The 24,520-nt window shown below is 77.0% G+C and overlaps 24 non-coding genes across 24 annotated transcripts; all 24 read right to left on the bottom strand.

Annotated features, from left to right (window-relative positions):
• Positions 1–295: 295 nt before the first annotated feature.
• LOC136139414 (5S ribosomal RNA) lies at positions 296–414 on the bottom strand. The gene has a single exon (XR_010656951.1). It is a non-coding gene; the product is annotated as a 5S ribosomal RNA (ribosomal RNA).
• A 901-nt stretch (positions 415–1,315) lies between these two features.
• LOC136139413 (5S ribosomal RNA) lies at positions 1,316–1,434 on the bottom strand. Its single transcript, XR_010656950.1, has one exon. It is a non-coding gene; the product is annotated as a 5S ribosomal RNA (ribosomal RNA).
• A 924-nt stretch (positions 1,435–2,358) lies between these two features.
• Positions 2,359–2,477, bottom strand: LOC136139412 (5S ribosomal RNA). Its single transcript, XR_010656949.1, has one exon. It is a non-coding gene; the product is annotated as a 5S ribosomal RNA (ribosomal RNA).
• A 901-nt stretch (positions 2,478–3,378) lies between these two features.
• Positions 3,379–3,497, bottom strand: LOC136139411 (5S ribosomal RNA). Its single transcript, XR_010656948.1, has one exon. It is a non-coding gene; the product is annotated as a 5S ribosomal RNA (ribosomal RNA).
• Positions 3,498–4,398: 901 nt separating this feature from the next.
• On the bottom strand, positions 4,399–4,517 carry LOC136139410 (5S ribosomal RNA). Its single transcript, XR_010656947.1, has one exon. It is a non-coding gene; the product is annotated as a 5S ribosomal RNA (ribosomal RNA).
• Positions 4,518–5,418: 901 nt separating this feature from the next.
• On the bottom strand, positions 5,419–5,537 carry LOC136139409 (5S ribosomal RNA). Its single transcript, XR_010656946.1, has one exon. It is a non-coding gene; the product is annotated as a 5S ribosomal RNA (ribosomal RNA).
• Positions 5,538–6,438: 901 nt separating this feature from the next.
• Positions 6,439–6,557, bottom strand: LOC136139503 (5S ribosomal RNA). Its single transcript, XR_010657036.1, has one exon. It is a non-coding gene; the product is annotated as a 5S ribosomal RNA (ribosomal RNA).
• A 901-nt stretch (positions 6,558–7,458) lies between these two features.
• Positions 7,459–7,577, bottom strand: LOC136139407 (5S ribosomal RNA). The gene has a single exon (XR_010656944.1). It is a non-coding gene; the product is annotated as a 5S ribosomal RNA (ribosomal RNA).
• Positions 7,578–8,501: 924 nt separating this feature from the next.
• LOC136139406 (5S ribosomal RNA) lies at positions 8,502–8,620 on the bottom strand. Its single transcript, XR_010656943.1, has one exon. It is a non-coding gene; the product is annotated as a 5S ribosomal RNA (ribosomal RNA).
• Positions 8,621–9,521: 901 nt separating this feature from the next.
• Positions 9,522–9,640, bottom strand: LOC136139405 (5S ribosomal RNA). Its single transcript, XR_010656942.1, has one exon. It is a non-coding gene; the product is annotated as a 5S ribosomal RNA (ribosomal RNA).
• Positions 9,641–10,564: 924 nt separating this feature from the next.
• LOC136139404 (5S ribosomal RNA) lies at positions 10,565–10,683 on the bottom strand. Its single transcript, XR_010656941.1, has one exon. It is a non-coding gene; the product is annotated as a 5S ribosomal RNA (ribosomal RNA).
• A 901-nt stretch (positions 10,684–11,584) lies between these two features.
• LOC136139403 (5S ribosomal RNA) lies at positions 11,585–11,703 on the bottom strand. Its single transcript, XR_010656940.1, has one exon. It is a non-coding gene; the product is annotated as a 5S ribosomal RNA (ribosomal RNA).
• A 924-nt stretch (positions 11,704–12,627) lies between these two features.
• Positions 12,628–12,746, bottom strand: LOC136139402 (5S ribosomal RNA). The gene has a single exon (XR_010656939.1). It is a non-coding gene; the product is annotated as a 5S ribosomal RNA (ribosomal RNA).
• A 924-nt stretch (positions 12,747–13,670) lies between these two features.
• LOC136139401 (5S ribosomal RNA) lies at positions 13,671–13,789 on the bottom strand. The gene has a single exon (XR_010656938.1). It is a non-coding gene; the product is annotated as a 5S ribosomal RNA (ribosomal RNA).
• A 924-nt stretch (positions 13,790–14,713) lies between these two features.
• Positions 14,714–14,832, bottom strand: LOC136139400 (5S ribosomal RNA). Its single transcript, XR_010656937.1, has one exon. It is a non-coding gene; the product is annotated as a 5S ribosomal RNA (ribosomal RNA).
• Positions 14,833–15,733: 901 nt separating this feature from the next.
• LOC136139398 (5S ribosomal RNA) lies at positions 15,734–15,852 on the bottom strand. Its single transcript, XR_010656936.1, has one exon. It is a non-coding gene; the product is annotated as a 5S ribosomal RNA (ribosomal RNA).
• Positions 15,853–16,776: 924 nt separating this feature from the next.
• On the bottom strand, positions 16,777–16,895 carry LOC136139397 (5S ribosomal RNA). The gene has a single exon (XR_010656935.1). It is a non-coding gene; the product is annotated as a 5S ribosomal RNA (ribosomal RNA).
• Positions 16,896–17,819: 924 nt separating this feature from the next.
• Positions 17,820–17,938, bottom strand: LOC136139395 (5S ribosomal RNA). Its single transcript, XR_010656933.1, has one exon. It is a non-coding gene; the product is annotated as a 5S ribosomal RNA (ribosomal RNA).
• Positions 17,939–18,862: 924 nt separating this feature from the next.
• On the bottom strand, positions 18,863–18,981 carry LOC136139394 (5S ribosomal RNA). Its single transcript, XR_010656932.1, has one exon. It is a non-coding gene; the product is annotated as a 5S ribosomal RNA (ribosomal RNA).
• Positions 18,982–19,905: 924 nt separating this feature from the next.
• On the bottom strand, positions 19,906–20,024 carry LOC136139393 (5S ribosomal RNA). Its single transcript, XR_010656931.1, has one exon. It is a non-coding gene; the product is annotated as a 5S ribosomal RNA (ribosomal RNA).
• Positions 20,025–20,925: 901 nt separating this feature from the next.
• Positions 20,926–21,044, bottom strand: LOC136139392 (5S ribosomal RNA). The gene has a single exon (XR_010656930.1). It is a non-coding gene; the product is annotated as a 5S ribosomal RNA (ribosomal RNA).
• Positions 21,045–21,945: 901 nt separating this feature from the next.
• On the bottom strand, positions 21,946–22,064 carry LOC136139391 (5S ribosomal RNA). The gene has a single exon (XR_010656929.1). It is a non-coding gene; the product is annotated as a 5S ribosomal RNA (ribosomal RNA).
• A 924-nt stretch (positions 22,065–22,988) lies between these two features.
• Positions 22,989–23,107, bottom strand: LOC136139390 (5S ribosomal RNA). The gene has a single exon (XR_010656928.1). It is a non-coding gene; the product is annotated as a 5S ribosomal RNA (ribosomal RNA).
• A 901-nt stretch (positions 23,108–24,008) lies between these two features.
• On the bottom strand, positions 24,009–24,127 carry LOC136139389 (5S ribosomal RNA). The gene has a single exon (XR_010656927.1). It is a non-coding gene; the product is annotated as a 5S ribosomal RNA (ribosomal RNA).
• Between the last annotated feature and the right edge of the window lie 393 nt (positions 24,128–24,520).

The raw sequence follows: 24,520 nt of genomic DNA, 5'->3' as shown, positions 1-24,520 counted from the left end.
GGGGGCGGCCAGGTGCAGGTCGAGGGGCTCGCTGGCCGAAAGGACGGCAACCGGGCCCGCGGCGGATTCTGGGTCCGGGCCAGCCACCCCGGGAGCGTCCGGGGTGCGGCTGCCTTCCGGGGCCGCCTTCTGGCCGCCCGGCCGGCCGGGCCGGCGGGGAGCGGCCCCTCCGGCGCACGCGCGCCGTGGTGGGAGGGGCCTGAGGAGGTGGGGCCTGCAGCGGGGCCCGGCGGGGGCGGAGCCGGCGGCCACCGCCCGCGGGCGAGTAAAGGAGAAGGCGGAGCGGGAGGCAAAAAGCCTACAGCACCCGGTATTCCCAGGCGGTCTCCCATCCAAGTACTAACCAGGCCCGACCCTGCTTAGCTTCCGAGATCAGACGAGATCGGGCGCGTTCAGGGTGGTATGGCCGTAGACGGGGGCGGGGACCGCGGGCTGCCTCTTGAGGCCCAGTTGCGCTGGCGCTGGCGCCTTAGGGCCAGCCAGCCCGGCGGTCAGCCCGCCCAGGCAGGGGGAACGGACGTCTCGGGTATCGGGCGGTGGCGGAGGGTTTGGCCACCACCTCCCAGCCGAGGGCCGGCGTGACCCAGCAAACCCTTCGGCGCTTGGCGCCCCGCCCAAGATCCCGCACGTCGCTCACAGGGACGTGGCCCCGGGGGCTTCGGGGCCCGGGGCCCGCGGTCCCTGGGGCATCGCCCCTGCCCGCCCACGCGGCGCTAGGCGCAGCCCGGCCGCAGCCCGGGCCGGCCCTGCTGCCCGACAGCAGCTGGCCCGAAGCCACTGGGAGCCACCATTGCGTCGCCACGGCCCCTCAGCCCCGGCAAGGCCACCCTTGCCCGCACACCACCCGCCGAGCTCAGGAGCCCGCCCCTGGTGGCCGGCAGGCCCGGGGAAGCGGCCCCGGCCCTCGATCCCGCTCCCGCACCCGGCCGCGGCGACACGGCGGAGGCGGGGCTTCTGCCGGAGGGAGCTGTGGCGGGACACACCGGCGCACAGGTGGCGGCAGCGGGGCTGGGCGCCAGTGGGGGCGGCCAGGTGCAGGTCGAGGGGCTCGCTGGCCGAAAGGACGGCAACCGGGCCCGCGGCGGATTCTGGGTCCGGGCCAGCCACCCCGGGAGCGTCCGGGGTGCGGCTGCCTTCCGGGGCCGCCTTCTGGCCGCCCGGCCGGCCGGGCCGGCGGGGAGCGGCCCCTCCGGCGCACGCGCGCCGTGGTGGGAGGGGCCTGAGGAGGTGGGGCCTGCAGCGGGGCCCGGCGGGGGCGGAGCCGGCGGCCACCGCCCGCGGGCGAGTAAAGGAGAAGGCGGAGCGGGAGGCAAAAAGCCTACAGCACCCGGTATTCCCAGGCGGTCTCCCATCCAAGTACTAACCAGGCCCGACCCTGCTTAGCTTCCGAGATCAGACGAGATCGGGCGCGTTCAGGGTGGTATGGCCGTAGACGGGGGCGGGGACCGCGGGCTGCCTCTTGAGGCCCAGTTGCGCTGGCGCTGGCGCCTTAGGGCCAGCCAGCCCGGCGGTCAGCCCGCCCCGGCGGGACCCCGCCGCCCGCCCAGGCAGGGGGAACGGACGTCTCGGGTATCGGGCGGTGGCGGAGGGTTTGGCCACCACCTCCCAGCCGAGGGCCGGCGTGACCCAGCAAACCCTTCGGCGCTTGGCGCCCCGCCCAAGATCCCGCACGTCGCTCACAGGGACGTGGCCCCGGGGGCTTCGGGGCCCGGGGCCCGCGGTCCCTGGGGCATCGCCCCTGCCCGCCCACGCGGCGCTAGGCGCAGCCCGGCCGCAGCCCGGGCCGGCCCTGCTGCCCGACAGCAGCTGGCCCGAAGCCACTGGGAGCCACCATTGCGTCGCCACGGCCCCTCAGCCCCGGCAAGGCCACCCTTGCCCGCACACCACCCGCCGAGCTCAGGAGCCCGCCCCTGGTGGCCGGCAGGCCCGGGGAAGCGGCCCCGGCCCTCGATCCCGCTCCCGCACCCGGCCGCGGCGACACGGCGGAGGCGGGGCTTCTGCCGGAGGGAGCTGTGGCGGGACACACCGGCGCACAGGTGGCGGCAGCGGGGCTGGGCGCCAGTGGGGGCGGCCAGGTGCAGGTCGAGGGGCTCGCTGGCCGAAAGGACGGCAACCGGGCCCGCGGCGGATTCTGGGTCCGGGCCAGCCACCCCGGGAGCGTCCGGGGTGCGGCTGCCTTCCGGGGCCGCCTTCTGGCCGCCCGGCCGGCCGGGCCGGCGGGGAGCGGCCCCTCCGGCGCACGCGCGCCGTGGTGGGAGGGGCCTGAGGAGGTGGGGCCTGCAGCGGGGCCCGGCGGGGGCGGAGCCGGCGGCCACCGCCCGCGGGCGGGTAAAGGAGAAGGCGGAGCGGGAGGCAAAAAGCCTACAGCACCCGGTATTCCCAGGCGGTCTCCCATCCAAGTACTAACCAGGCCCGACCCTGCTTAGCTTCCGAGATCAGACGAGATCGGGCGCGTTCAGGGTGGTATGGCCGTAGACGGGGGCGGGGACCGCGGGCTGCCTCTTGAGGCCCAGTTGCGCTGGCGCTGGCGCCTTAGGGCCAGCCAGCCCGGCGGTCAGCCCGCCCAGGCAGGGGGAACGGACGTCTCGGGTATCGGGCGGTGGCGGAGGGTTTGGCCACCACCTCCCAGCCGAGGGCCGGCGTGACCCAGCAAACCCTTCGGCGCTTGGCGCCCCGCCCAAGATCCCGCACGTCGCTCACAGGGACGTGGCCCCGGGGGCTTCGGGGCCCGGGGCCCGCGGTCCCTGGGGCATCGCCCCTGCCCGCCCACGCGGCGCTAGGCGCAGCCCGGCCGCAGCCCGGGCCGGCCCTGCTGCCCGACAGCAGCTGGCCCGAAGCCACTGGGAGCCACCATTGCGTCGCCACGGCCCCTCAGCCCCGGCAAGGCCACCCTTGCCCGCACACCACCCGCCGAGCTCAGGAGCCCGCCCCTGGTGGCCGGCAGGCCCGGGGAAGCGGCCCCGGCCCTCGATCCCGCTCCCGCACCCGGCCGCGGCGACACGGCGGAGGCGGGGCTTCTGCCGGAGGGAGCTGTGGCGGGACACACCGGCGCACAGGTGGCGGCAGCGGGGCTGGGCGCCAGTGGGGGCGGCCAGGTGCAGGTCGAGGGGCTCGCTGGCCGAAAGGACGGCAACCGGGCCCGCGGCGGATTCTGGGTCCGGGCCAGCCACCCCGGGAGCGTCCGGGGTGCGGCTGCCTTCCGGGGCCGCCTTCTGGCCGCCCGGCCGGCCGGGCCGGCGGGGAGCGGCCCCTCCGGCGCACGCGCGCCGTGGTGGGAGGGGCCTGAGGAGGTGGGGCCTGCAGCGGGGCCCGGCGGGGGCGGAGCCGGCGGCCACCGCCCGCGGGCGAGTAAAGGAGAAGGCGGAGCGGGAGGCAAAAAGCCTACAGCACCCGGTATTCCCAGGCGGTCTCCCATCCAAGTACTAACCAGGCCCGACCCTGCTTAGCTTCCGAGATCAGACGAGATCGGGCGCGTTCAGGGTGGTATGGCCGTAGACGGGGGCGGGGACCGCGGGCTGCCTCTTGAGGCCCAGTTGCGCTGGCGCTGGCGCCTTAGGGCCAGCCAGCCCGGCGGTCAGCCCGCCCAGGCAGGGGGAACGGACGTCTCGGGTATCGGGCGGTGGCGGAGGGTTTGGCCACCACCTCCCAGCCGAGGGCCGGCGTGACCCAGCAAACCCTTCGGCGCTTGGCGCCCCGCCCAAGATCCCGCACGTCGCTCACAGGGACGTGGCCCCGGAGGCTTCGGGGCCCGGGGCCCGCGGTCCCTGGGGCATCGCCCCTGCCCGCCCACGCGGCGCTAGGCGCAGCCCGGCCGCAGCCCGGGCCGGCCCTGCTGCCCGACTGCAGCTGGCCCGAAGCCACTGGGAGCCACCATTGCGTCGCCACGGCCCCTCAGCCCCGGCAAGGCCACCCTTGCCCGCACACCACCCGCCGAGCTCAGGAGCCCGCCCCTGGTGGCCGGCAGGCCCGGGGAAGCGGCCCCGGCCCTCGATCCCGCTCCCGCACCCGGCCGCGGCGACACGGCGGAGGCGGGGCTTCTGCCGGAGGGAGCTGTGGCGGGACACACCGGCGCACAGGTGGCGGCAGCGGGGCTGGGCGCCAGTGGGGGCGGCCAGGTGCAGGTCGAGGGGCTCGCTGGCCGAAAGGACGGCAACCGGGCCCGCGGCGGATTCTGGGTCCGGGCCAGCCACCCCGGGAGCGGCCGGGGTGCGGCTGCCTTCCGGGGCCGCCTTCTGGCCGCCCGGCCGGCCGGGCCGGCGGGGAGCGGCCCCTCCGGCGCACGCGCGCCGTGGTGGGAGGGGCCTGAGGAGGTGGGGCCTGCAGCGGGGCCCGGCGGGGGCGGAGCCGGCGGCCACCGCCCGCGGGCGAGTAAAGGAGAAGGCGGAGCGGGAGGCAAAAAGCCTACAGCACCCGGTATTCCCAGGCGGTCTCCCATCCAAGTACTAACCAGGCCCGACCCTGCTTAGCTTCCGAGATCAGACGAGATCGGGCGCGTTCAGGGTGGTATGGCCGTAGACGGGGGCGGGGACCGCGGGCTGCCTCTTGAGGCCCAGTTGCGCTGGCGCTGGCGCCTTAGGGCCAGCCAGCCCGGCGGTCAGCCCGCCCAGGCAGGGGGAACGGACGTCTCGGGTATCGGGCGGTGGCGGAGGGTTTGGCCACCACCTCCCAGCCGAGGGCCGGCGTGACCCAGCAAACCCTTCGGCGCTTGGCGCCCCGCCCAAGATCCCGCACGTCGCTCACAGGGACGTGGCCCCGGGGGCTTCGGGGCCCGGGGCCCGCGGTCCCTGGGGCATCGCCCCTGCCCGCCCACGCGGCGCTAGGCGCAGCCCGGCCGCAGCCCGGGCCGGCCCTGCTGCCCGACAGCAGCTGGCCCGAAGCCACTGGGAGCCACCATTGCGTCGCCACGGCCCCTCAGCCCCGGCAAGGCCACCCTTGCCCGCACACCACCCGCCGAGCTCAGGAGCCCGCCCCTGGTGGCCGGCAGGCCCGGGGAAGCGGCCCCGGCCCTCGATCCCGCTCCCGCACCCGGCCGCGGCGACACGGCGGAGGCGGGGCTTCTGCCGGAGGGAGCTGTGGCGGGACACACCGGCGCACAGGTGGCGGCAGCGGGGCTGGGCGCCAGTGGGGGCGGCCAGGTGCAGGTCGAGGGGCTCGCTGGCCGAAAGGACGGCAACCGGGCCCGCGGCGGATTCTGGGTCCGGGCCAGCCACCCCGGGAGCGTCCGGGGTGCGGCTGCCTTCCGGGGCCGCCTTCTGGCCGCCCGGCCGGCCGGGCCGGCGGGGAGCGGCCCCTCCGGCGCACGCGCGCCGTGGTGGGAGGGGCCTGAGGAGGTGGGGCCTGCAGCGGGGCCCGGCGGGGGCGGAGCCGGCGGCCACCGCCCGCGGGCGAGTAAAGGAGAAGGCGGAGCGGGAGGCAAAAAGCCTACAGCACCCGGTATTCCCAGGCGGTCTCCCATCCAAGTACTAACCAGGCCCGACCCTGCTTAGCTTCCGAGATCAGACGAGATCGGGCGCGTTCAGGGTGGTATGGCCGTAGACGGGGGCGGGGACCGCGGGCTGCCTCTTGAGGCCCAGTTGCGCTGGCGCTGGCGCCTTAGGGCCAGCCAGCCCGGCGGTCAGCCCGCCCAGGCAGGGGGAACGGACGTCTCGGGTATCGGGCGGTGGCGGAGGGTTTGGCCACCACCTCCCAGCCGAGGGCCGGCGTGACCCAGCAAACCCTTCGGCGCTTGGCGCCCCGCCCAAGATCCCGCACGTCGCTCACAGGGACGTGGCCCCGGGGGCTTCGGGGCCCGGGGCCCGCGGTCCCTGGGGCATCGCCCCTGCCCGCCCACGCGGCGCTAGGCGCAGCCCGGCCGCAGCCCGGGCCGGCCCTGCTGCCCGACAGCAGCTGGCCCGAAGCCACTGGGAGCCACCATTGCGTCGCCACGGCCCCTCAGCCCCGGCAAGGCCACCCTTGCCCGCACACCACCCGCCGAGCTCAGGAGCCCGCCCCTGGTGGCCGGCAGGCCCGGGGAAGCGGCCCCGGCCCTCGATCCCGCTCCCGCACCCGGCCGCGGCGACACGGCGGAGGCGGGGCTTCTGCCGGAGGGAGCTGTGGCGGGACACACCGGCGCACAGGTGGCGGCAGCGGGGCTGGGCGCCAGTGGGGGCGGCCAGGTGCAGGTCGAGGGGCTCGCTGGCCGAAAGGACGGCAACCGGGCCCGCGGCGGATTCTGGGTCCGGGCCAGCCACCCCGGGAGCGTCCGGGGTGCGGCTGCCTTCCGGGGCCGCCTTCTGGCCGCCCGGCCGGCCGGGCCGGCGGGGAGCGGCCCCTCCGGCGCACGCGCGCCGTGGTGGGAGGGGCCTGAGGAGGTGGGGCCTGCAGCGGGGCCCGGCGGGGGCGGAGCCGGCGGCCACCGCCCGCGGGCGAGTAAAGGAGAAGGCGGAGCGGGAGGCAAAAAGCCTACAGCACCCGGTATTCCCAGGCGGTCTCCCATCCAAGTACTAACCAGGCCCGACCCTGCTTAGCTTCCGAGATCAGACGAGATCGGGCGCGTTCAGGGTGGTATGTCCGTAGACGGGGGCGGGGACCGCGGGCTGCCTCTTGAGGCCCAGTTGCGCTGGCGCTGGCGCCTTAGGGCCAGCCAGCCCGGCGGTCAGCCCGCCCAGGCAGGGGGAACGGACGTCTCGGGTATCGGGCGGTGGCGGAGGGTTTGGCCACCACCTCCCAGCCGAGGGCCGGCGTGACCCAGCAAACCCTTCGGCGCTTGGCGCCCCGCCCAAGATCCCGCACGTCGCTCACAGGGACGTGGCCCCGGGGGCTTCGGGGCCCGGGGCCCGCGGTCCCTGGGGCATCGCCCCTGCCCGCCCACGCGGCGCTAGGCGCAGCCCGGCCGCAGCCCGGGCCGGCCCTGCTGCCCGACAGCAGCTGGCCCGAAGCCACTGGGAGCCACCATTGCGTCGCCACGGCCCCTCAGCCCCGGCAAGGCCACCCTTGCCCGCACACCACCCGCCGAGCTCAGGAGCCCGCCCCTGGTGGCCGGCAGGCCCGGGGAAGCGGCCCCGGCCCTCGATCCCGCTCCCGCACCCGGCCGCGGCGACACGGCGGAGGCGGGGCTTCTGCCGGAGGGAGCTGTGGCGGGACACACCGGCGCACAGGTGGCGGCAGCGGGGCTGGGCGCCAGTGGGGGCGGCCAGGTGCAGGTCGAGGGGCTCGCTGGCCGAAAGGACGGCAACCGGGCCCGCGGCGGATTCTGGGTCCGGGCCAGCCACCCCGGGAGCGTCCGGGGTGCGGCTGCCTTCCGGGGCCGCCTTCTGGCCGCCCGGCCGGCCGGGCCGGCGGGGAGCGGCCCCTCCGGCGCACGCGCGCCGTGGTGGGAGGGGCCTGAGGAGGTGGGGCCTGCAGCGGGGCCCGGCGGGGGCGGAGCCGGCGGCCACCGCCCGCGGGCGAGTAAAGGAGAAGGCGGAGCGGGAGGCAAAAAGCCTACAGCACCCGGTATTCCCAGGCGGTCTCCCATCCAAGTACTAACCAGGCCCGACCCTGCTTAGCTTCCGAGATCAGACGAGATCGGGCGCGTTCAGGGTGGTATGGCCGTAGACGGGGGCGGGGACCGCGGGCTGCCTCTTGAGGCCCAGTTGCGCTGGCGCTGGCGCCTTAGGGCCAGCCAGCCCGGCGGTCAGCCCGCCCCGGCGGGACCCCGCCGCCCGCCCAGGCAGGGGGAACGGACGTCTCGGGTATCGGGCGGTGGCGGAGGGTTTGGCCACCACCTCCCAGCCGAGGGCCGGCGTGACCCAGCAAACCCTTCGGCGCTTGGCGCCCCGCCCAAGATCCCGCACGTCGCTCACAGGGACGTGGCCCCGGGGGCTTCGGGGCCCGGGGCCCGCGGTCCCTGGGGCATCGCCCCTGCCCGCCCACGCGGCGCTAGGCGCAGCCCGGCCGCAGCCCGGGCCGGCCCTGCTGCCCGACAGCAGCTGGCCCGAAGCCACTGGGAGCCACCATTGCGTCGCCACGGCCCCTCAGCCCCGGCAAGGCCACCCTTGCCCGCACACCACCCGCCGAGCTCAGGAGCCCGCCCCTGGTGGCCGGCAGGCCCGGGGAAGCGGCCCCGGCCCTCGATCCCGCTCCCGCACCCGGCCGCGGCGACACGGCGGAGGCGGGGCTTCTGCCGGAGGGAGCTGTGGCGGGACACACCGGCGCACAGGTGGCGGCAGCGGGGCTGGGCGCCAGTGGGGGCGGCCAGGTGCAGGTCGAGGGGCTCGCTGGCCGAAAGGACGGCAACCGGGCCCGCGGCGGATTCTGGGTCCGGGCCAGCCACCCCGGGAGCGTCCGGGGTGCGGCTGCCTTCCGGGGCCGCCTTCTGGCCGCCCGGCCGGCCGGGCCGGCGGGGAGCGGCCCCTCCGGCGCACGCGCGCCGTGGTGGGAGGGGCCTGAGGAGGTGGGGCCTGCAGCGGGGCCCGGCGGGGGCGGAGCCGGCGGCCACCGCCCGCGGGCGGGTAAAGGAGAAGGCGGAGCGGGAGGCAAAAAGCCTACAGCACCCGGTATTCCCAGGCGGTCTCCCATCCAAGTACTAACCAGGCCCGACCCTGCTTAGCTTCCGAGATCAGACGAGATCGGGCGCGTTCAGGGTGGTATGGCCGTAGACGGGGGCGGGGACCGCGGGCTGCCTCTTGAGGCCCAGTTGCGCTGGCGCTGGCGCCTTAGGGCCAGCCAGCCCGGCGGTCAGCCCGCCCAGGCAGGGGGAACGGACGTCTCGGGTATCGGGCGGTGGCGGAGGGTTTGGCCACCACCTCCCAGCCGAGGGCCGGCGTGACCCAGCAAACCCTTCGGCGCTTGGCGCCCCGCCCAAGATCCCGCACGTCGCTCACAGGGACGTGGCCCCGGGGGCTTCGGGGCCCGGGGCCCGCGGTCCCTGGGGCATCGCCCCTGCCCGCCCACGCGGCGCTAGGCGCAGCCCGGCCGCAGCCCGGGCCGGCCCTGCTGCCCGACAGCAGCTGGCCCGAAGCCACTGGGAGCCACCATTGCGTCGCCACGGCCCCTCAGCCCCGGCAAGGCCACCCTTGCCCGCACACCACCCGCCGAGCTCAGGAGCCCGCCCCTGGTGGCCGGCAGGCCCGGGGAAGCGGCCCCGGCCCTCGATCCCGCTCCCGCACCCGGCCGCGGCGACACGGCGGAGGCGGGGCTTCTGCCGGAGGGAGCTGTGGCGGGACACACCGGCGCACAGGTGGCGGCAGCGGGGCTGGGCGCCAGTGGGGGCGGCCAGGTGCAGGTCGAGGGGCTCGCTGGCCGAAAGGACGGCAACCGGGCCCGCGGCGGATTCTGGGTCCGGGCCAGCCACCCCGGGAGCGTCCGGGGTGCGGCTGCCTTCCGGGGCCGCCTTCTGGCCGCCCGGCCGGCCGGGCCGGCGGGGAGCGGCCCCTCCGGCGCACGCGCGCCGTGGTGGGAGGGGCCTGAGGAGGTGGGGCCTGCAGCGGGGCCCGGCGGGGGCGGAGCCGGCGGCCACCGCCCGCGGGCGAGTAAAGGAGAAGGCGGAGCGGGAGGCAAAAAGCCTACAGCACCCGGTATTCCCAGGCGGTCTCCCATCCAAGTACTAACCAGGCCCGACCCTGCTTAGCTTCCGAGATCAGACGAGATCGGGCGCGTTCAGGGTGGTATGGCCGTAGACGGGGGCGGGGACCGCGGGCTGCCTCTTGAGGCCCAGTTGCGCTGGCGCTGGCGCCTTAGGGCCAGCCAGCCCGGCGGTCAGCCCGCCCCGGCGGGACCCCGCCGCCCGCCCAGGCAGGGGGAACGGACGTCTCGGGTATCGGGCGGTGGCGGAGGGTTTGGCCACCACCTCCCAGCCGAGGGCCGGCGTGACCCAGCAAACCCTTCGGCGCTTGGCGCCCCGCCCAAGATCCCGCACGTCGCTCACAGGGACGTGGCCCCGGGGGCTTCGGGGCCCGGGGCCCGCGGTCCCTGGGGCATCGCCCCTGCCCGCCCACGCGGCGCTAGGCGCAGCCCGGCCGCAGCCCGGGCCGGCCCTGCTGCCCGACAGCAGCTGGCCCGAAGCCACTGGGAGCCACCATTGCGTCGCCACGGCCCCTCAGCCCCGGCAAGGCCACCCTTGCCCGCACACCACCCGCCGAGCTCAGGAGCCCGCCCCTGGTGGCCGGCAGGCCCGGGGAAGCGGCCCCGGCCCTCGATCCCGCTCCCGCACCCGGCCGCGGCGACACGGCGGAGGCGGGGCTTCTGCCGGAGGGAGCTGTGGCGGGACACACCGGCGCACAGGTGGCGGCAGCGGGGCTGGGCGCCAGTGGGGGCGGCCAGGTGCAGGTCGAGGGGCTCGCTGGCCGAAAGGACGGCAACCGGGCCCGCGGCGGATTCTGGGTCCGGGCCAGCCACCCCGGGAGCGTCCGGGGTGCGGCTGCCTTCCGGGGCCGCCTTCTGGCCGCCCGGCCGGCCGGGCCGGCGGGGAGCGGCCCCTCCGGCGCACGCGCGCCGTGGTGGGAGGGGCCTGAGGAGGTGGGGCCTGCAGCGGGGCCCGGCGGGGGCGGAGCCGGCGGCCACCGCCCGCGGGCGAGTAAAGGAGAAGGCGGAGCGGGAGGCAAAAAGCCTACAGCACCCGGTATTCCCAGGCGGTCTCCCATCCAAGTACTAACCAGGCCCGACCCTGCTTAGCTTCCGAGATCAGACGAGATCGGGCGCGTTCAGGGTGGTATGGCCGTAGACGGGGGCGGGGACCGCGGGCTGCCTCTTGAGGCCCAGTTGCGCTGGCGCTGGCGCCTTAGGGCCAGCCAGCCCGGCGGTCAGCCCGCCCAGGCAGGGGGAACGGACGTCTCGGGTATCGGGCGGTGGCGGAGGGTTTGGCCACCACCTCCCAGCCGAGGGCCGGCGTGACCCAGCAAACCCTTCGGCGCTTGGCGCCCCGCCCAAGATCCCGCACGTCGCTCACAGGGACGTGGCCCCGGGGGCTTCGGGGCCCGGGGCCCGCGGTCCCTGGGGCATCGCCCCTGCCCGCCCACGCGGCGCTAGGCGCAGCCCGGCCGCAGCCCGGGCCGGCCCTGCTGCCCGACAGCAGCTGGCCCGAAGCCACTGGGAGCCACCATTGCGTCGCCACGGCCCCTCAGCCCCGGCAAGGCCACCCTTGCCCGCACACCACCCGCCGAGCTCAGGAGCCCGCCCCTGGTGGCCGGCAGGCCCGGGGAAGCGGCCCCGGCCCTCGATCCCGCTCCCGCACCCGGCCGCGGCGACACGGCGGAGGCGGGGCTTCTGCCGGAGGGAGCTGTGGCGGGACACACCGGCGCACAGGTGGCGGCAGCGGGGCTGGGCGCCAGTGGGGGCGGCCAGGTGCAGGTCGAGGGGCTCGCTGGCCGAAAGGACGGCAACCGGGCCCGCGGCGGATTCTGGGTCCGGGCCAGCCACCCCGGGAGCGTCCGGGGTGCGGCTGCCTTCCGGGGCCGCCTTCTGGCCGCCCGGCCGGCCGGGCCGGCGGGGAGCGGCCCCTCCGGCGCACGCGCGCCGTGGTGGGAGGGGCCTGAGGAGGTGGGGCCTGCAGCGGGGCCCGGCGGGGGCGGAGCCGGCGGCCACCGCCCGCGGGCGAGTAAAGGAGAAGGCGGAGCGGGAGGCAAAAAGCCTACAGCACCCGGTATTCCCAGGCGGTCTCCCATCCAAGTACTAACCAGGCCCGACCCTGCTTAGCTTCCGAGATCAGACGAGATCGGGCGCGTTCAGGGTGGTATGGCCGTAGACGGGGGCGGGGACCGCGGGCTGCCTCTTGAGGCCCAGTTGCGCTGGCGCTGGCGCCTTAGGGCCAGCCAGCCCGGCGGTCAGCCCGCCCCGGCGGGACCCCGCCGCCCGCCCAGGCAGGGGGAACGGACGTCTCGGGTATCGGGCGGTGGCGGAGGGTTTGGCCACCACCTCCCAGCCGAGGGCCGGCGTGACCCAGCAAACCCTTCGGCGCTTGGCGCCCCGCCCAAGATCCCGCACGTCGCTCACAGGGACGTGGCCCCGGAGGCTTCGGGGCCCGGGGCCCGCGGTCCCTGGGGCATCGCCCCTGCCCGCCCACGCGGCGCTAGGCGCAGCCCGGCCGCAGCCCGGGCCGGCCCTGCTGCCCCACTGCAGCTGGCCCGAAGCCACTGGGAGCCACCATTGCGTCGCCACGGCCCCTCAGCCCCGGCAAGGCCACCCTTGCCCGCACACCACCCGCCGAGCTCAGGAGCCCGCCCCTGGTGGCCGGCAGGCCCGGGGAAGCGGCCCCGGCCCTCGATCCCGCTCCCGCACCCGGCCGCGGCGACACGGCGGAGGCGGGGCTTCTGCCGGAGGGAGCTGTGGCGGGACACACCGGCGCACAGGTGGCGGCAGCGGGGCTGGGCGCCAGTGGGGGCGGCCAGGTGCAGGTCGAGGGGCTCGCTGGCCGAAAGGACGGCAACCGGGCCCGCGGCGGATTCTGGGTCCGGGCCAGCCACCCCGGGAGCGTCCGGGGTGCGGCTGCCTTCCGGGGCCGCCTTCTGGCCGCCCGGCCGGCCGGGCCGGCGGGGAGCGGCCCCTCCGGCGCACGCGCGCCGTGGTGGGAGGGGCCTGAGGAGGTGGGGCCTGCAGCGGGGCCCGGCGGGGGCGGAGCCGGCGGCCACCGCCCGCGGGCGAGTAAAGGAGAAGGCGGAGCGGGAGGCAAAAAGCCTACAGCACCCGGTATTCCCAGGCGGTCTCCCATCCAAGTACTAACCAGGCCCGACCCTGCTTAGCTTCCGAGATCAGACGAGATCGGGCGCGTTCAGGGTGGTATGGCCGTAGACGGGGGCGGGGACCGCGGGCTGCCTCTTGAGGCCCAGTTGCGCTGGCGCTGGCGCCTTAGGGCCAGCCAGCCCGGCGGTCAGCCCGCCCCGGCGGGACCCCGCCGCCCGCCCAGGCAGGGGGAACGGACGTCTCGGGTATCGGGCGGTGGCGGAGGGTTTGGCCACCACCTCCCAGCCGAGGGCCGGCGTGACCCAGCAAACCCTTCGGCGCTTGGCGCCCCGCCCAAGATCCCGCACGTCGCTCACAGGGACGTGGCCCCGGAGGCTTCGGGGCCCGGGGCCCGCGGTCCCTGGGGCATCGCCCCTGCCCGCCCACGCGGCGCTAGGCGCAGCCCGGCCGCAGCCCGGGCCGGCCCTGCTGCCCGACTGCAGCTGGCCCGAAGCCACTGGGAGCCACCATTGCGTCGCCACGGCCCCTCAGCCCCGGCAAGGCCACCCTTGCCCGCACACCACCCGCCGAGCTCAGGAGCCCGCCCCTGGTGGCCGGCAGGCCCGGGGAAGCGGCCCCGGCCCTCGATCCCGCTCCCGCACCCGGCCGCGGCGACACGGCGGAGGCGGGGCTTCTGCCGGAGGGAGCTGTGGCGGGACACACCGGCGCACAGGTGGCGGCAGCGGGGCTGGGCGCCAGTGGGGGCGGCCAGGTGCAGGTCGAGGGGCTCGCTGGCCGAAAGGACGGCAACCGGGCCCGCGGCGGATTCTGGGTCCGGGCCAGCCACCCCGGGAGCGTCCGGGGTGCGGCTGCCTTCCGGGGCCGCCTTCTGGCCGCCCGGCCGGCCGGGCCGGCGGGGAGCGGCCCCTCCGGCGCACGCGCGCCGTGGTGGGAGGGGCCTGAGGAGGTGGGGCCTGCAGCGGGGCCCGGCGGGGGCGGAGCCGGCGGCCACCGCCCGCGGGCGAGTAAAGGAGAAGGCGGAGCGGGAGGCAAAAAGCCTACAGCACCCGGTATTCCCAGGCGGTCTCCCATCCAAGTACTAACCAGGCCCGACCCTGCTTAGCTTCCGAGATCAGACGAGATCGGGCGCGTTCAGGGTGGTATGGCCGTAGACGGGGGCGGGGACCGCGGGCTGCCTCTTGAGGCCCAGTTGCGCTGGCGCTGGCGCCTTAGGGCCAGCCAGCCCGGCGGTCAGCCCGCCCCGGCGGGACCCCGCCGCCCGCCCAGGCAGGGGGAACGGACGTCTCGGGTATCGGGCGGTGGCGGAGGGTTTGGCCACCACCTCCCAGCCGAGGGCCGGCGTGACCCAGCAAACCCTTCGGCGCTTGGCGCCCCGCCCAAGATCCCGCACGTCGCTCACAGGGACGTGGCCCCGGGGGCTTCGGGGCCCGGGGCCCGCGGTCCCTGGGGCATCGCCCCTGCCCGCCCACGCGGCGCTAGGCGCAGCCCGGCCGCAGCCCGGGCCGGCCCTGCTGCCCGACAGCAGCTGGCCCGAAGCCACTGGGAGCCACCATTGCGTCGCCACGGCCCCTCAGCCCCGGCAAGGCCACCCTTGCCCGCACACCACCCGCCGAGCTCAGGAGCCCGCCCCTGGTGGCCGGCAGGCCCGGGGAAGCGGCCCCGGCCCTCGATCCCGCTCCCGCACCCGGCCGCGGCGACACGGCGGAGGCGGGGCTTCTGCCGGAGGGAGCTGTGGCGGGACACACCGGCGCACAGGTGGCGGCAGCGGGGCTGGGCGCCAGTGGGGGCGGCCAGGTGCAGGTCGAGGGGCTCGCTGGCCGAAAGGACGGCAACCGGGCCCGCGGCGGATTCTGGGTCCGGGCCAGCCACCCCGGGAGCGTCCGGGGTGCGGCTGCCTTCCGGGGCCGCCTTCTGGCCGCCCGGCCGGCCGGGCCGGCGGGGAGCGGCCCCTCCGGCGCACGCGCGCCGTGGTGGGAGGGGCCTGAGGAGGTGGGGCCTGCAGCGGGGCCCGGCGGGGGCGGAGCCGGCGGCCACCGCCCGCGGGCGAGTAAAGGAGAAGGCGGAGCGGGAGGCAAAAAGCCTACAGCACCCGGTATTCCCAGGCGGTCTCCCATCCAAGTACTAACCAGGCCCGACCCTGCTTAGCTTCCGAGATCAGACGAGATCGGGCGCGTTCAGGGTGGTATGGCCGTAGACGGGGGCGGGGACCGCGGGCTGCCTCTTGAGGCCCAGTTGCGCTGGCGCTGGCGCCTTAGGGCCAGCCAGCCCGGCGGTCAGCCCGCCCAGGCAGGGGGAACGGACGTCTCGGGTATCGGGCGGTGGCGGAGGGTTTGGCCACCACCTCCCAGCCGAGGGCCGGCGTGACCCAGCAAACCCTTCGGCGCTTGGCGCCCCGCCCAAGATCCCGCACGTCGCTCACAGGGACGTGGCCCCGGGGGCTTCGGGGCCCGGGGCCCGCGGTCCCTGGGGCATCGCCCCTGCCCGCCCACGCGGCGCTAGGCGCAGCCCGGCCGCAGCCCGGGCCGGCCCTGCTGCCCGACAGCAGCTGGCCCGAAGCCACTGGGAGCCACCATTGCGTCGCCACGGCCCCTCAGCCCCGGCAAGGCCACCCTTGCCCGCACACCACCCGCCGAGCTCAGGAGCCCGCCCCTGGTGGCCGGCAGGCCCGGGGAAGCGGCCCCGGCCCTCGATCCCGCTCCCGCACCCGGCCGCGGCGACACGGCGGAGGCGGGGCTTCTGCCGGAGGGAGCTGTGGCGGGACACACCGGCGCACAGGTGGCGGCAGCGGGGCTGGGCGCCAGTGGGGGCGGCCAGGTGCAGGTCGAGGGGCTCGCTGGCCGAAAGGACGGCAACCGGGCCCGCGGCGGATTCTGGGTCCGGGCCAGCCACCCCGGGAGCGTCCGGGGTGCGGCTGCCTTCCGGGGCCGCCTTCTGGCCGCCCGGCCGGCCGGGCCGGCGGGGAGCGGCCCCTCCGGCGCACGCGCGCCGTGGTGGGAGGGGCCTGAGGAGGTGGGGCCTGCAGCGGGGCCCGGCGGGGGCGGAGCCGGCGGCCACCGCCCGCGGGCGAGTAAAGGAGAAGGCGGAGCGGGAGGCAAAAAGCCTACAGCACCCGGTATTCCCAGGCGGTCTCCCATCCAAGTACTAACCAGGCCCGACCCTGCTTAGCTTCCGAGATCAGACGAGATCGGGCGCGTTCAGGGTGGTATGGCCGTAGACGGGGGCGGGGACCGCGGGCTGCCTCTTGAGGCCCAGTTGCGCTGGCGCTGGCGCCTTAGGGCCAGCCAGCCCGGCGGTCAGCCCGCCCCGGCGGGACCCCGCCGCCCGCCCAGGCAGGGGGAACGGACGTCTCGGGTATCGGGCGGTGGCGGAGGGTTTGGCCACCACCTCCCAGCCGAGGGCCGGCGTGACCCAGCAAACCCTTCGGCGCTTGGCGCCCCGCCCAAGATCCCGCACGTCGCTCACAGGGACGTGGCCCCGGAGGCTTCGGGGCCCGGGGCCCGCGGTCCCTGGGGCATCGCCCCTGCCCGCCCACGCGGCGCTAGGCGCAGCCCGGCCGCAGCCCGGGCCGGCCCTGCTGCCCGACTGCAGCTGGCCCGAAGCCACTGGGAGCCACCATTGCGTCGCCACGGCCCCTCAGCCCCGGCAAGGCCACCCTTGCCCGCACACCACCCGCCGAGCTCAGGAGCCCGCCCCTGGTGGCCGGCAGGCCCGGGGAAGCGGCCCCGGCCCTCGATCCCGCTCCCGCACCCGGCCGCGGCGACACGGCGGAGGCGGGGCTTCTGCCGGAGGGAGCTGTGGCGGGACACACCGGCGCACAGGTGGCGGCAGCGGGGCTGGGCGCCAGTGGGGGCGGCCAGGTGCAGGTCGAGGGGCTCGCTGGCCGAAAGGACGGCAACCGGGCCCGCGGCGGATTCTGGGTCCGGGCCAGCCACCCCGGGAGCGTCCGGGGTGCGGCTGCCTTCCGGGGCCGCCTTCTGGCCGCCCGGCCGGCCGGGCCGGCGGGGAGCGGCCCCTCCGGCGCACGCGCGCCGTGGTGGGAGGGGCCTGAGGAGGTGGGGCCTGCAGCGGGGCCCGGCGGGGGCGGAGCCGGCGGCCACCGCCCGCGGGCGAGTAAAGGAGAAGGCGGAGCGGGAGGCAAAAAGCCTACAGCACCCGGTATTCCCAGGCGGTCTCCCATCCAAGTACTAACCAGGCCCGACCCTGCTTAGCTTCCGAGATCAGACGAGATCGGGCGCGTTCAGGGTGGTATGGCCGTAGACGGGGGCGGGGACCGCGGGCTGCCTCTTGAGGCCCAGTTGCGCTGGCGCTGGCGCCTTAGGGCCAGCCAGCCCGGCGGTCAGCCCGCCCCGGCGGGACCCCGCCGCCCGCCCAGGCAGGGGGAACGGACGTCTCGGGTATCGGGCGGTGGCGGAGGGTTTGGCCACCACCTCCCAGCCGAGGGCCGGCGTGACCCAGCAAACCCTTCGGCGCTTGGCGCCCCGCCCAAGATCCCGCACGTCGCTCACAGGGACGTGGCCCCGGGGGCTTCGGGGCCCGGGGCCCGCGGTCCCTGGGGCATCGCCCCTGCCCGCCCACGCGGCGCTAGGCGCAGCCCGGCCGCAGCCCGGGCCGGCCCTGCTGCCCGACAGCAGCTGGCCCGAAGCCACTGGGAGCCACCATTGCGTCGCCACGGCCCCTCAGCCCCGGCAAGGCCACCCTTGCCCGCACACCACCCGCCGAGCTCAGGAGCCCGCCCCTGGTGGCCGGCAGGCCCGGGGAAGCGGCCCCGGCCCTCGATCCCGCTCCCGCACCCGGCCGCGGCGACACGGCGGAGGCGGGGCTTCTGCCGGAGGGAGCTGTGGCGGGACACACCGGCGCACAGGTGGCGGCAGCGGGGCTGGGCGCCAGTGGGGGCGGCCAGGTGCAGGTCGAGGGGCTCGCTGGCCGAAAGGACGGCAACCGGGCCCGCGGCGGATTCTGGGTCCGGGCCAGCCACCCCGGGAGCGTCCGGGGTGCGGCTGCCTTCCGGGGCCGCCTTCTGGCCGCCCGGCCGGCCGGGCCGGCGGGGAGCGGCCCCTCCGGCGCACGCGCGCCGTGGTGGGAGGGGCCTGAGGAGGTGGGGCCTGCAGCGGGGCCCGGCGGGGGCGGAGCCGGCGGCCACCGCCCGCGGGCGAGTAAAGGAGAAGGCGGAGCGGGAGGCAAAAAGCCTACAGCACCCGGTATTCCCAGGCGGTCTCCCATCCAAGTACTAACCAGGCCCGACCCTGCTTAGCTTCCGAGATCAGACGAGATCGGGCGCGTTCAGGGTGGTATGGCCGTAGACGGGGGCGGGGACCGCGGGCTGCCTCTTGAGGCCCAGTTGCGCTGGCGCTGGCGCCTTAGGGCCAGCCAGCCCGGCGGTCAGCCCGCCCCGGCGGGACCCCGCCGCCCGCCCAGGCAGGGGGAACGGACGTCTCGGGTATCGGGCGGTGGCGGAGGGTTTGGCCACCACCTCCCAGCCGAGGGCCGGCGTGACCCAGCAAACCCTTCGGCGCTTGGCGCCCCGCCCAAGATCCCGCACGTCGCTCACAGGGACGTGGCCCCGGAGGCTTCGGGGCCCGGGGCCCGCGGTCCCTGGGGCATCGCCCCTGCCCGCCCACGCGGCGCTAGGCGCAGCCCGGCCGCAGCCCGGGCCGGCCCTGCTGCCCCACTGCAGCTGGCCCGAAGCCACTGGGAGCCACCATTGCGTCGCCACGGCCCCTCAGCCCCGGCAAGGCCACCCTTGCCCGCACACCACCCGCCGAGCTCAGGAGCCCGCCCCTGGTGGCCGGCAGGCCCGGGGAAGCGGCCCCGGCCCTCGATCCCGCTCCCGCACCCGGCCGCGGCGACACGGCGGAGGCGGGGCTTCTGCCGGAGGGAGCTGTGGCGGGACACACCGGCGCACAGGTGGCGGCAGCGGGGCTGGGCGCCAGTGGGGGCGGCCAGGTGCAGGTCGAGGGGCTCGCTGGCCGAAAGGACGGCAACCGGGCCCGCGGCGGATTCTGGGTCCGGGCCAGCCACCCCGGGAGCGTCCGGGGTGCGGCTGCCTTCCGGGGCCGCCTTCTGGCCGCCCGGCCGGCCGGGCCGGCGGGGAGCGGCCCCTCCGGCGCACGCGCGCCGTGGTGGGAGGGGCCTGAGGAGGTGGGGCCTGCAGCGGGGCCCGGCGGGGGCGGAGCCGGCGGCCACCGCCCGCGGGCGAGTAAAGGAGAAGGCGGAGCGGGAGGCAAAAAGCCTACAGCACCCGGTATTCCCAGGCGGTCTCCCATCCAAGTACTAACCAGGCCCGACCCTGCTTAGCTTCCGAGATCAGACGAGATCGGGCGCGTTCAGGGTGGTATGGCCGTAGACGGGGGCGGGGACCGCGGGCTGCCTCTTGAGGCCCAGTTGCGCTGGCGCTGGCGCCTTAGGGCCAGCCAGCCCGGCGGTCAGCCCGCCCCGGCGGGACCCCGCCGCCCGCCCAGGCAGGGGGAACGGACGTCTCGGGTATCGGGCGGTGGCGGAGGGTTTGGCCACCACCTCCCAGCCGAGGGCCGGCGTGACCCAGCAAACCCTTCGGCGCTTGGCGCCCCGCCCAAGATCCCGCACGTCGCTCACAGGGACGTGGCCCCGGAGGCTTCGGGGCCCGGGGCCCGCGGTCCCTGGGGCATCGCCCCTGCCCGCCCACGCGGCGCTAGGCGCAGCCCGGCCGCAGCCCGGGCCGGCCCTGCTGCCCCACTGCAGCTGGCCCGAAGCCACTGGGAGCCACCATTGCGTCGCCACGGCCCCTCAGCCCCGGCAAGGCCACCCTTGCCCGCACACCACCCGCCGAGCTCAGGAGCCCGCCCCTGGTGGCCGGCAGGCCCGGGGAAGCGGCCCCGGCCCTCGATCCCGCTCCCGCACCCGGCCGCGGCGACACGGCGGAGGCGGGGCTTCTGCCGGAGGGAGCTGTGGCGGGACACACCGGCGCACAGGTGGCGGCAGCGGGGCTGGGCGCCAGTGGGGGCGGCCAGGTGCAGGTCGAGGGGCTCGCTGGCCGAAAGGACGGCAACCGGGCCCGCGGCGGATTCTGGGTCCGGGCCAGCCACCCCGGGAGCGTCCGGGGTGCGGCTGCCTTCCGGGGCCGCCTTCTGGCCGCCCGGCCGGCCGGGCCGGCGGGGAGCGGCCCCTCCGGCGCACGCGCGCCGTGGTGGGAGGGGCCTGAGGAGGTGGGGCCTGCAGCGGGGCCCGGCGGGGGCGGAGCCGGCGGCCACCGCCCGCGGGCGAGTAAAGGAGAAGGCGGAGCGGGAGGCAAAAAGCCTACAGCACCCGGTATTCCCAGGCGGTCTCCCATCCAAGTACTAACCAGGCCCGACCCTGCTTAGCTTCCGAGATCAGACGAGATCGGGCGCGTTCAGGGTGGTATGGCCGTAGACGGGGGCGGGGACCGCGGGCTGCCTCTTGAGGCCCAGTTGCGCTGGCGCTGGCGCCTTAGGGCCAGCCAGCCCGGCGGTCAGCCCGCCCAGGCAGGGGGAACGGACGTCTCGGGTATCGGGCGGTGGCGGAGGGTTTGGCCACCACCTCCCAGCCGAGGGCCGGCGTGACCCAGCAAACCCTTCGGCGCTTGGCGCCCCGCCCAAGATCCCGCACGTCGCTCACAGGGACGTGGCCCCGGGGGCTTCGGGGCCCGGGGCCCGCGGTCCCTGGGGCATCGCCCCTGCCCGCCCACGCGGCGCTAGGCGCAGCCCGGCCGCAGCCCGGGCCGGCCCTGCTGCCCGACAGCAGCTGGCCCGAAGCCACTGGGAGCCACCATTGCGTCGCCACGGCCCCTCAGCCCCGGCAAGGCCACCCTTGCCCGCACACCACCCGCCGAGCTCAGGAGCCCGCCCCTGGTGGCCGGCAGGCCCGGGGAAGCGGCCCCGGCCCTCGATCCCGCTCCCGCACCCGGCCGCGGCGACACGGCGGAGGCGGGGCTTCTGCCGGAGGGAGCTGTGGCGGGACACACCGGCGCACAGGTGGCGGCAGCGGGGCTGGGCGCCAGTGGGGGCGGCCAGGTGCAGGTCGAGGGGCTCGCTGGCCGAAAGGACGGCAACCGGGCCCGCGGCGGATTCTGGGTCCGGGCCAGCCACCCCGGGAGCGTCCGGGGTGCGGCTGCCTTCCGGGGCCGCCTTCTGGCCGCCCTGCCGGCCGGGCCGGCGGGGAGCGGCCCCTCCGGCGCACGCGCGCCGTGGTGGGAGGGGCCTGAGGAGGTGGGGCCTGCAGCGGGGCCCGGCGGGGGCGGAGCCGGCGGCCACCGCCCGCGGGCGAGTAAAGGAGAAGGCGGAGCGGGAGGCAAAAAGCCTACAGCACCCGGTATTCCCAGGCGGTCTCCCATCCAAGTACTAACCAGGCCCGACCCTGCTTAGCTTCCGAGATCAGACGAGATCGGGCGCGTTCAGGGTGGTATGGCCGTAGACGGGGGCGGGGACCGCGGGCTGCCTCTTGAGGCCCAGTTGCGCTGGCGCTGGCGCCTTAGGGCCAGCCAGCCCGGCGGTCAGCCCGCCCAGGCAGGGGGAACGGACGTCTCGGGTATCGGGCGGTGGCGGAGGGTTTGGCCACCACCTCCCAGCCGAGGGCCGGCGTGACCCAGCAAACCCTTCGGCGCTTGGCGCCCCGCCCAAGATCCCGCACGTCGCTCACAGGGACGTGGCCCCGGGGGCTTCGGGGCCCGGGGCCCGCGGTCCCTGGGGCATCGCCCCTGCCCGCCCACGCGGCGCTAGGCGCAGCCCGGCCGCAGCCCGGGCCGGCCCTGCTGCCCGACAGCAGCTGGCCCGAAGCCACTGGGAGCCACCATTGCGTCGCCACGGCCCCTCAGCCCCGGCAAGGCCACCCTTGCCCGCACACCACCCGCCGAGCTCAGGAGCCCGCCCCTGGTGGCCGGCAGGCCCGGGGAAGCGGCCCCGGCCCTCGATCCCGCTCCCGCACCCGGCCGCGGCGACACGGCGGAGGCGGGGCTTCTGCCGGAGGGAGCTGTGGCGGGACACACCGGCGCACAGGTGGCGGCAGCGGGGCTGGGCGCCAGTGGGGGCGGCCAGGTGCAGGTCGAGGGGCTCGCTGGCCGAAAGGACGGCAACCGGGCCCGCGGCGGATTCTGGGTCCGGGCCAGCCACCCCGGGAGCGTCCGGGGTGCGGCTGCCTTCCGGGGCCGCCTTCTGGCCGCCCGGCCGGCCGGGCCGGCGGGGAGCGGCCCCTCCGGCGCACGCGCGCCGTGGTGGGAGGGGCCTGAGGAGGTGGGGCCTGCAGCGGGGCCCGGCGGGGGCGGAGCCGGCGGCCACCGCCCGCGGGCGAGTAAAGGAGAAGGCGGAGCGGGAGGCAAAAAGCCTACAGCACCCGGTATTCCCAGGCGGTCTCCCATCCAAGTACTAACCAGGCCCGACCCTGCTTAGCTTCCGAGATCAGACGAGATCGGGCGCGTTCAGGGTGGTATGGCCGTAGACGGGGGCGGGGACCGCGGGCTGCCTCTTGAGGCCCAGTTGCGCTGGCGCTGGCGCCTTAGGGCCAGCCAGCCCGGCGGTCAGCCCGCCCCGGCGGGACCCCGCCGCCCGCCCAGGCAGGGGGAACGGACGTCTCGGGTATCGGGCGGTGGCGGAGGGTTTGGCCACCACCTCCCAGCCGAGGGCCGGCGTGACCCAGCAAACCCTTCGGCGCTTGGCGCCCCGCCCAAGATCCCGCACGTCGCTCACAGGGACGTGGCCCCGGGGGCTTCGGGGCCCGGGGCCCGCGGTCCCTGGGGCATCGCCCCTGCCCGCCCACGCGGCGCTAGGCGCAGCCCGGCCGCAGCCCGGGCCGGCCCTGCTGCCCGACAGCAGCTGGCCCGAAGCCACTGGGAGCCACCATTGCGTCGCCACGGCCCCTCAGCCCCGGCAAGGCCACCCTTGCCCGCACACCACCCGCCGAGCTCAGGAGCCCGCCCCTGGTGGCCGGCAGGCCCGGGGAAGCGGCCCCGGCCCTCGATCCCGCTCCCGCACCCGGCCGCGGCGACACGGCGGAGGCGGGGCTTCTGCCGGAGGGAGCTGTGGCGGGACACACCGGCGCACAGGTGGCGGCAGCGGGGCTGGGCGCCAGTGGGGGCGGCCAGGTGCAGGTCGAGGGGCTCGCTGGCCGAAAGGACGGCAACCGGGCCCGCGGCGGATTCTGGGTCCGGGCCAGCCACCCCGGGAGCGTCCGGGGTGCGGCTGCCTTCCGGGGCCGCCTTCTGGCCGCCCGGCCGGCCGGGCCGGCGGGGAGCGGCCCCTCCGGCGCACGCGCGCCGTGGTGGGAGGGGCCTGAGGAGGTGGGGCCTGCAGCGGGGCCCGGCGGGGGCGGAGCCGGCGGCCACCGCCCGCGGGCGAGTAAAGGAGAAGGCGGAGCGGGAGGCAAAAAGCCTACAGCACCCGGTATTCCCAGGCGGTCTCCCATCCAAGTACTAACCAGGCCCGACCCTGCTTAGCTTCCGAGATCAGACGAGATCGGGCGCGTTCAGGGTGGTATGGCCGTAGACGGGGGCGGGGACCGCGGGCTGCCTCTTGAGGCCCAGTTGCGCTGGCGCTGGCGCCTTAGGGCCAGCCAGCCCGGCGGTCAGCCCGCCCAGGCAGGGGGAACGGACGTCTCGGGTATCGGGCGGTGGCGGAGGGTTTGGCCACCACCTCCCAGCCGAGGGCCGGCGTGACCCAGCAAACCCTTCGGCGCTTGGCGCCCCGCCCAAGATCCCGCACGTCGCTCACAGGGACGTGGCCCCGGGGGCTTCGGGGCCCGGGGCCCGCGGTCCCTGGGGCATCGCCCCTGCCCGCCCACGCGGCGCTAGGCGCAGCCCGGCCGCAGCCCGGGCCGGCCCTGCTGCCCGACAGCAGCTGGCCCGAAGCCACTGGGAGCCACCATTGCGTCGCCACGGCCCCTCAGCCCCGGCAAGGCCACCCTTGCCCGCACACCACCCGCCGAGCTCAGGAGCCCGCCCCTGGTGGCCGGCAGGCCCGGGGAAGCGGCCCCGGCCCTCGATCCCGCTCCCGCACCCGGCCGCGGCGACACGGCGGAGGCGGGGCTTCTGCCGGAGGGAGCTGTGGCGGGACACACCGGCGCACAGGTGGCGGCAGCGGGGCTGGGCGCCAGTGGGGGCGGCCAGGTGCAGGTCGAGGGGCTCGCTGGCCGAAAGGACGGCAACCGGGCCCGCGGCGGATTCTGGGTCCGGGCCAGCCACCCCGGGAGCGTCCGGGGTGCGGCTGCCTTCCGGGGCCGCCTTCTGGCCGCCCGGCCGGCCGGGCCGGCGGGGAGCGGCCCCTCCGGCGCACGCGCGCCGTGGTGGGAGGGGCCTGAGGAGGTGGGGCCTGCAGCGGGGCCCGGCGGGGGCGGAGCCGGCGGCCACCGCCCGCGGGCGAGTAAAGGAGAAGGCGGAGCGGGAGGCAAAAAGCCTACAGCACCCGGTATTCCCAGGCGGTCTCCCATCCAAGTACTAACCAGGCCCGACCCTGCTTAGCTTCCGAGATCAGACGAGATCGGGCGCGTTCAGGGTGGTATGGCCGTAGACGGGGGCGGGGACCGCGGGCTGCCTCTTGAGGCCCAGTTGCGCTGGCGCTGGCGCCTTAGGGCCAGCCAGCCCGGCGGTCAGCCCGCCCAGGCAGGGGGAACGGACGTCTCGGGTATCGGGCGGTGGCGGAGGGTTTGGCCACCACCTCCCAGCCGAGGGCCGGCGTGACCCAGCAAACCCTTCGGCGCTTGGCGCCCCGCCCAAGATCCCGCACGTCGCTCACAGGGACGTGGCCCCGGGGGCTTCGGGGCCCGGGGCCCGCGGTCCCTGGGGCATCGCCCCTGCCCGCCCACGCGGCGCTAGGCGCAGCCCGGCCGCAGCCCGGGCCGGCCCTGCTGCCCGACAGCAGCTGGCCCGAAGCCACTGGGAGCCACCATTGCGTCGCCACGGCCC

The sequence above is a fragment of the Phocoena phocoena genome, chromosome 19, assembly GCF_963924675.1.
Source record: "Phocoena phocoena chromosome 19, mPhoPho1.1, whole genome shotgun sequence".
In the NCBI taxonomy this organism is placed as follows: Eukaryota; Metazoa; Chordata; class Mammalia; order Artiodactyla; family Phocoenidae; genus Phocoena; species Phocoena phocoena.
This window is presented reverse-complemented; position numbering and strand designations above follow the sequence as displayed.